We start from the raw sequence: 9,280 nt of genomic DNA, 5'->3' as shown, positions 1-9,280 counted from the left end.
GAAGTTCTTCTCCAAACATCTTCTGCCATCAGCTTTGTCTGCTGGTTTGAAGACAATAGACCACAAAAAGATGATTTAGTCGCTTTGTCTGCAACATGCAGCTCGAATGTGTCGTGCAACGATGTTGAATAGCCGTCGTTATCCCTCTGCTGTGTCTGAATGAAATCCCGATTCCAGATGTTCAGCACACACAGAGACACAGAGGGACTGTTTAAAGTTTAGTGTTAACCTGAGTCACTGATCATTTACAGTATTACAGAGTCTGGCAGTCTTTCCATGATGTCCACGTCACTGTAAGCTTCTAGCTGACTCTCAGGTGTGACAGGTGTGCCAGCAGGAAAGAGTCATAATAACCTGCATCCTGAGGTTTGTCATGCAGGATTAAAGGAGCCAGGCTTTGTTCACACAGTTAGGATTATATTTACACTGACCCTGGGTCAGTACAAGTATCATACAGTTTAAACGAAGCACTGAAACTTGCACATATTTATTACAGATGCATTGAAGCTAATCGGGATATTTACTGTTAATCTGTGGCTGCGATTAATCACTTTACTGGAAACTTTATTAACTAGTAACTTTATCAGTCATGACAGAAGCTAATATTTCTGTGCTAACATCGTTTAAACAGTAACAGCTTTACTACAATATAAGCTAACGTTTACACCGTAACTTTAAGCTAGCACCATAAAGACGGTAAAACACGTAATAATATCTACAAATGCATCTTAAAGCTGTTATATTAGCACTCGGTGTATTACTAACATAACCACATTAACATTATTGACACTCGCTGACTTTTAATAGTCATTCTATAAATGCTGTCCGTTTAAATGGTCTTACCTGTAACACTGCTGTATCCACCGGATTCCAGCCAGAGTGGATTCTGGAGTCTTCCCACGCTCCTGTTACTGATCCTCCATCTGGATGGATGATAACAACCTTCTGAACAATCTAGCAGGTGGATGGCCCACATCTATGGGACTGATTTCAGCTAATAACGCCCATTGTATGGACTGATAACAGCCGAAGCGGGTGAATAAAGTCACCCAGTCGCTAGCTGTGCCATTACCCAGCATACACCTCTCCCTCCGTAAATGCAATAAACGATACAAAAGTAATGGCCTATAATTAATTTATCTGCTGTATCTGCTGTTTCTCAGGTAGTTGCTTACATTATATAATATATTGTGTTCAGTATACGTCACTACAATGTGATTTCGGAAATATATAAATATACGAACAACAGGCTCTTCCGCTGCAATCTCTTGTCGTCAATAAACAACGATTAGGGATCAGTATAGTATTCAATAGGAGGACCCTGCACGTCAATTCTCGACGCGAGGGGGGTACCCTGCGCGTCCATAAGTGAAGCAGAGGGAGCCTGACCATGCGTCACACATTTGACGAGTTGGGAGTGAGAACGTGTTGGTCTGGGAGAGTCCTGTAACTCTGTCTGCAAAATACAGTATATAATGACCAATGTTGGGCAATTAATTATATAGTTACTTCTACAAAAAAGTAACTGAGTTTTGCAAACAACAAAGTTTTTGGCAGCTGTTTACCTAAAAATGCAGCCAAGGTGTTTGCTAGGCACAATGGTGTTTTAAACTGAAACCTAGTGCTTCAGATACTTTGCTGATCACGTCATTTACAAAATGGGTTCCATTATCTGATCTTATCAGAGTAGCAATACCATATGTTGGAATGAAATGGTTGCATAGACACTTTGCAACTGAGATTGCGTCTGCTTTTTTCACTGGGTAAATTTCTGGCCATTTTGAGAAAACATCTATAATTACTAGAGCGTATTTTGAGCCCTGACACTCATTCAATTCAATGAAGTCCATGTGAATTGTATGGGTGAGGTGGTGTAGGAAAATGTCCTCTTTTTGGTATTAAATTACCTTGGGTATTGTGTTTTTGGCAGGTCATACATGTTCTCACATATTCTTTTGCTGAAGTTTAAAAAATCATAGTGTAGAATTGACGGTTTATCATAAAGATCACTACTCAGATCTTCCCTCCTGATGAGGGCATGGCTTAAACCATGGCTCACCAGAGCGGCTGTTTTGTGTAATGATTTGGTAAGAATGGGTTTTCCTGCTATTCTCAATATGTCATCAGCGTCTAGTGCTCCGTGTTTCAGCCCGTGTTTGTTTTTGTTCTTTTGGTGATGCTGCTTTTTGTTCGTCCTGCAGTACAGATAGTGGAATAGTGTGATTTTCATGAGTTGTTAGTAAGACTGTGGTTGCTATGGCTGCTGCTTTTGCAGCTTTGTCAGCAAAATTGTTTCCTTTTGTAATTTCAGAGTCATCCTTCTGATGTGCTGAACATCAGAAGCAAATTGCTAAATGTCGTATCACATAAGGAGTTTCCTCCCATGTAAACAGATGTGTTCCATGATAAAACCTTCCTCCACACACTAGAAACTGACAGGTCAACAGAAATGCATGTTTAAAATATTATCACAAAAGAGAATTTCCTTCATACAGTAAATTACTTGTGTTGCATCAATCAAGCAGAAAGCATCTCACAATTTATTGTATTACCAACTAAATTTATTGTCTGGTCACTGCTTGGTCATACCAGACTCTCTCTGTGTCTTTATTTATTCTTCTCTGTTTTCACAAACGTTTCACCTATTGTCCTGCAAGCTGGAGAGTTAAATGTCAGCAGTGGATAAATTCAGCATTTGATAACAAAACTCTGTTAAGTTTTTCCTGTGTGTACACCAATGAAAGATGCAAGCGCATGTATAGTGTGTGCTATAGTGTAAGCTGTTCTTCATTGCATGTATGTGTGTTAGTACGCTTGCATGCAGGGCCTCTGGGCCTGTCTCACCCAAAAGGGCATTTTCTTAACAGTTGCCTTTCACTCGCGTGTGTTAAGAAAGGCAAATGTGCTTGTAGCAGTTGTGAGATTATTATGCTGTCATATATTACATTATACCTGTAATCAAAATGAGTGAATCATGATACTGCTGTAGGCCACATCACACTTCTCAGTATGTAGTTTTAGTTTGCATCATACTTCTGAGTTAAAAGAATGTGAAAATCATCAGATTTATTAGATAGGTTTGTATTATCCTATACTGCTGATTCACTGCTGATTTACTGTGAGTGAGTTACACTGTTTCATGACATTTCATACTGCTGAGTTATGAAGAGAATGTTGTGTTCAGAGAGTCAGGGCCTTTTTTTTTATGATAGTAAGGAGAACAGAGCACATTGCACGGGAGCTTCACTCCCACCTTTGGTGGAGTCAGAAAAACAGGGAGCCAAGGTCATAACTCAGGCTCACTAAGAGTCAGAAAGAATGTGAATACTTAGTTTTGTGGCTGTGGCGCATTCTGTATAGCTTCTTTTCTTTGTTTAGTAGCTTTCTGCCTTCACCTGAGGGTGTGCCCTAAGCATGTGACTTCAGGTCTCCATAATTGGAGCTTATTTTTTTTTTCAAACCAAGAAACTAAGTTTTAATTTTTCTGCCTTGTCACCTAAAACAAAGCAGACAACCCAGCTCTCAGCTGGCTCTGGACTTATCATCATCAAGGACACATGGTGAGAGCTACTTCAGAAGTTACAGTACTCATCACTCAAGCAACATTTCAAAAAACAAAAGAAACAAAAAACAAAACTCAGCACACTGCACAGAGAACAACAACAAGACACAACTGAAGATGTTGTTCTTGTTTGTTCTCCTTGAATTTTAGAATAAAGTTATTACATATCATTATGTGCCACTGTGATCCACAAGTATGATCACAAATTTATTCATTTTTCAAACCAACAAAACAAAAAACAAAAACAAAACAAGTTACTGATGGCATGAACACTTTACACACATAAGGCTGCAAAAAGGCTGCTGCCAAAAACAAATCAGAAGTGTGAGGGGAAAAGAAAAACTAAGGTCACAGACAGCTGCATGTTAGAGCTCTCGTGCAGCTCCTGCTCTTAAAAATGTGTAACTTGCTCATCAGCTTAGCAGTGACCACATATTTAATTCAGCTTCTCAATTGTGCAGCTTTAGCTGTTGTATACAGGGTTTAGCTTGTTAGTTGTTAGTATAGGTGTGCTCTATATTTCAGCAATGTCTCATCTAGGATGACAGGTTTTCAAGCAGGTCAAGTGTCTCTATGCACTTGATTAGTTTAGATATTTTCTTTATTTTCTTCATCTCATATGTCATTGTACTGAATGTGAGCAAACCTTAAGCTTGATGCAGACTACTTTTAACAATTATCCACCTCACATCATAACTGACTAAGTTGCCTCTTCATATTAATATTATTTCATTATTAATGTTATTATCTTTTATATAACAGCAATAGTATATTACAATATTTTATTTATATTTTATTTTGCATCCATCGAGGGATGGGGTGATCTGCAGTTTCACCCTTCCCAAGCTGGAGACATTTTCCTTTTCACACACTTTCCTTGGCTGAACAATGACACAACCTTAATATACCTTATGCATCTCTCTATTTCATTTAATATGTGTTTGTGTGAGTTATGTATTTTCTTTCATTCTATTCAGTCTGGGCACGGTCTTCATCCCAACTATGTTTCATTGTTAACAGTGTTGGGGAGTAACGGAATACATGTACCGCCGTTACGTATTCAGAATACAAAATATGAGTAACTGTATTCCGTTACAGTTACCGTTTAAAAAGGTGGTATTCAGAATACAGTTACTTTGGTGAAATAAATTGATTACACGGCGGTACTTCCCTGTTTCATATTGTCGCGGGTCAGGATTGTTTGGGTTTGTTTGACAGCTACGTTCTGTTGTTCCAGGCGGCAGCGTTACGGTTGCCATGGTTACAGGGTGACGCTCTCTCTCTGCGTGTTTCCTGGGTGAGAGAGCGCCTTTGTGTTGTTGTTGTTGTGCTAAGCTAATAGGCAGACTGCTACAGGCATAGCTCTAAAGAATGTAGCATCATGGGCAGTGTAGTCCGTGCTGCAGGGAGAATGGACTACCATACCCGTTATGTGTCTGTGAGCGAGGGAGGAGAGAAAGGAAAAGTCCGAGCTGTCACGGAGCAAAAACGGGAGCTGGAAGCATGTAAATATAATAATAACCACAGCAGCCAAGAAGAGTGCCTGACGAGCCCATTTGTAAGTAAGCTATTAAGACTCAACTGTACACTGTGTTCGTGTTTTCCTCCGGGAAAAATAAGTTCCGTTGGAGCAGCCTTTCAACGCCTCTCTCTGTCTCCCGCAAGCAAAGTTGACCCAGACAACAAAGTAAAGCTAGTTTTCGCTACCAGCCCGACAGGAACCCGACGTATTAGCCCGAGGTCCCTTTACTACGTTTCGACCTTCAGTAACAGTAATAAATCACAGCAATAGTACATTCACGTAGTTGTAAACAGCACGATAATATATTAAGTAATCCAAAGTATTCAGAATACGTTACTGTCATTGAGTAACGTAACGGAATACGTTACAGAATACATTTTGGGGCATGTATTCAGTATTCTGTAATAGAATACATTTTAAAAGTAACCTTCCCAACACTGATTGTTAATACCAGTTTACAGGTTGTTATCCTTGCTTTTATCAATTTGAATACATTACAGTTGTTTTATTTAACTTTATTCCTCTTGCATTTATATGTATTCAGTTGGGTCTGTTTCCAGCCCTTTTTAAACTTATACTTAGATCTCTAATTTTTTACTTGGTGAGGGATTATTATGTTCTTCCTAATCTGAACTGTTCTCTTCACCTGAGCTACTATCCTGTTCTGAGTCACTGTCTTCTTTGTTTCTTACAGTCACGTACAAAATGTCCCTCTTTTCCACACCTCCAACATGTAGTACTAAAACCACTGCTTGGTGTGTGTCTAGGCCCGCCTCTACCCCCTGCTCCTGCCCTGTGCATTCCTCTCCCTTTCTTTTGGATTACTCCTGCTCCGGTTTGTTGTTTTCCTAAACATTCCTCATCAGGTGTTAATTTTGCTTGTGTATTCTCCATGTTCAAAGATTTTGCTGGGCCGTCACTGGCACGCTTGACTTCAGAGTGGTTGCTGATACGGCCTTCGACTTCACTTCTAACAGTGAAGCGGTATCAGTTTTATGAGACGAAGCTCAACCGTTCTCCTTTGTCACCAGTACTTGAGCCTCAAGCAAAGAACAAAATAAAACAAAATAAAATAAAATGGAAGTAGTTCAGCAGCGTATTGTGCTGTAAAATCAACTTACTTCCAAACACACATATACATACACACAGATAGACATTTGCGCGCTAATTTGTCACGAAGTATTTCACGGTAACTTCTAGAACCACTCTATAAATGTCAAGAGATGTACTCTAAGACACTTCTTCAGCTGAGAATCAGAGAGGAGAAACACACAGTTTTACTTGCATGCAAGGGCAGCCACAGAGCACTCACACTTGGAGTGAGGGCTCCGAGACTCGCACTCTGCCACTGCCCTGGTCTTTATTTATACACAAGAAGAGTAATACAACAGTGAATACATTTGTTCAGTGGAATGTTGATGTGTGAGCGTGTGCGGATATGTGTGTGTGTGTGCCAGGAGAGGCTCCTCTACCTGGTACAAAGTGAAACTGCTCATTAAGCTCTTATCTAGCAGGTACTGCTCCTTCCCTGCATGATAACGGGTCACAGTGAATCAAAAACAGTCTGAGTTATAAAGAGGTCATCATGCAGTATTCTATCATATGCAAACTTATATTATTAAAAGATTATACTGACTACAATTTTCTATTGACAACAAGGAAATTCTTTGTATATTTCATATATCAGAGAAAGAGGTAAGAGGGCAGAAATGTTACGGTAGCAGGCTCGGGTGTGTACAGCATAGAAAGAGGAGGAGAATGCCCCCGTTTATTACCCGTCTAATTACGTGGGAATAAACTTCAGCTCATCTTTATTTTGTCTTAATAAGTAAATTCTCTCATTTTTTTCCTTCCCCCGAAGTGTAAATTTTTCTCCATCTGCCGCACACGCGATATAACCAAAGTGACATTAACTGTATGATTGTAGTAGCTGTAGTTTTGGTGCTGACAGAAAGGTGTGTGTGAAGAATATTAACGGCAGTGAGAACATTAAGAGAACAGTTTGATGTTAGTGACATCATCAACATGGATCATCTGCAGTTTTATTAACAGCACTCGCGTGCTCGTTTTATTTAATTATCTATCTATAACAGCGTGTCAACAGACTCCTGTCTCGTGTTATCGTAAATACATAAATGAATAAACAAACAATAATTTTAAGGGCGGAGTATTCATATTCAAGTACTGACCAGTACTGACCGGGTTTATTTCCTGTGCCTGATCGTCTTCTGTTATTCTGAGCCCAGTTCTTAATGTTCTTTAGTGTTTTACAGTCTGTTGCTGAGTGACGTGAAACTTGTTCGTTACTTTCAAAACTTTACCCCTGGCAGAGTTCGTGAGGCACGCAGTGAAGTTTAGGGTGTGTCGGGAGGATACAGATCCTTGAATCCGGGGAAAACCGTAACTTAGCACCGGAGTGACATCATCGGTGTCGGAATGTGAACTTAAAAGTTCTTTCTTTTCTCAACATAGAGAGAACAGGAGGAGAGAGTGATGGAGGTTGTTGGGTTTAAATTCCCACTCTGTACATTCCGAGGAAACCACTCGACACAAAGAACAGACGGACACTCCAGCTGAGTTTTACTTGCAGCAAGGGGAGAAAGAAGCAAAGGTGTTTACAATCCTCCGCTCCTAGCACATCTCCGACTTCTTCTCCCCGCTCTGCTCTTTTTATTATGTGGTGGCAGATTTCTTTTCTCATGTATTAATCACATATTTAATCATATCACATTACTTATAGTAATATCACTTTCTCACTTTACTATAGTAAGAGCACTCCTGTCACTAGTTTACATGCATGTGGAAAGTTAACACAGAGAGGCCATTGTAATGGGAGAAGTTAAACAGATAGTGAGACTCCTTCAGCTTATCAGGGATGTAAATCCTTAGGTGAAGGCCACTCAGAAAACAAGGTCATAATTCTCTCTGTGAGGGAGGAAGTATAGTCCCCCGTGAGAGGGGCCAACATGTGTGTTTGTGGAATGTTCTTTGTCTGTGTGTTTGTATATAAGATGTAAGGGCGGTGGCCACAATTCAGAGATGGTCCTGGTGTTTCACTGGGATGCTCTCTGCACATTGCAATGTGTTTATTAAACCCACTTCAAATCAAGCTCACTGGGTGTGTTGCAGGTTATTGTTGAAATTTCCATAACAATTATCTTGGTAAAAGAAACACATGCACATGTCTGCTTCCCTGACCTTGCCTAATAGTGTTTGTGTGTGTGTGTGTGTGTGTGTGTGTGTGTGTCCGCCCTACATTCTAACATTCCCTCACTCTACAGTTCCAATAGTGAAAATTCCGGAACCTTCCCCCCTCTGTATGAAGGGGCCTCTCTTTACAGAAAGCAGCTGGGAGGTTGGAGGGAGTGGTCTTTGTTTTACAGAGCAGAGTGACGTCATCTCCCTCCATCACAGGGAGGACAGGACTCTGCAGGATCACTGATCCACCTCAACACAGAGACAAACTACAGCATTTCATCCATTTACACACAGCTTCATCAACACTAACTCCACACACTCAGCTTACCAGTGATTATAGTAATAGTAATAGGTCATAGTAATGTGTCATCTCAAACCCCATTGCTGTCATGTTTTCTGACCAGTTCATAGTGGAGCTGTTGTAACACCTGGACACACATTCTGTCATGTTATCTTCACCTAGTATAGCTACATTGAGTAGCTGTGCTGACATACATATTATGCACTCTTTAATTGTAATACTTTTCACTGTACAGTTCCAGCTGGATGGAGACTCTCCATGACCACTGGTGTCAGTTTTGAATACACACATTTGGGTAAATTTTGGTAACAGTAGTGTTTTTAATGATTTGGGGAAATAAACTGCACATGGCACACTTGTGTCTGTGGTTTGGGATGCCTTCTTACTCCTATAACCTACAGTTGTTTGCAAGTGTTAAGTTTGTATTCACTCACTGATTTTGGTTTCTAGGTGATTGGGGTGTGGATGTTGGCTCCAGGCAGAGCCAAGAGTTAGACCCACTTAACATGACATTAATATTAATTTCATTCTCTAACACAGGGTTTGCAGGGCTGGAGCGAATTTACTCAGGAGGAGAAGCCCTGATGTTGTCTGAGAAATGATCTAACTAATCTTTTCCTTTTTGTTATTCTCCTAGTTCTGATGAGTTGACTCATGGGAGAGAACATGTGTCAAAAGGAGAGATTCCAGAATAAAC

The sequence above is a fragment of the Oreochromis aureus genome, linkage group 3 (genome assembly GCF_013358895.1).
Source record: "Oreochromis aureus strain Israel breed Guangdong linkage group 3, ZZ_aureus, whole genome shotgun sequence".
Lineage (NCBI taxonomy): Eukaryota > Metazoa > Chordata > Actinopteri > Cichliformes > Cichlidae > Oreochromis > Oreochromis aureus.
Note: the sequence above shows the minus strand (reverse complement) of the source record.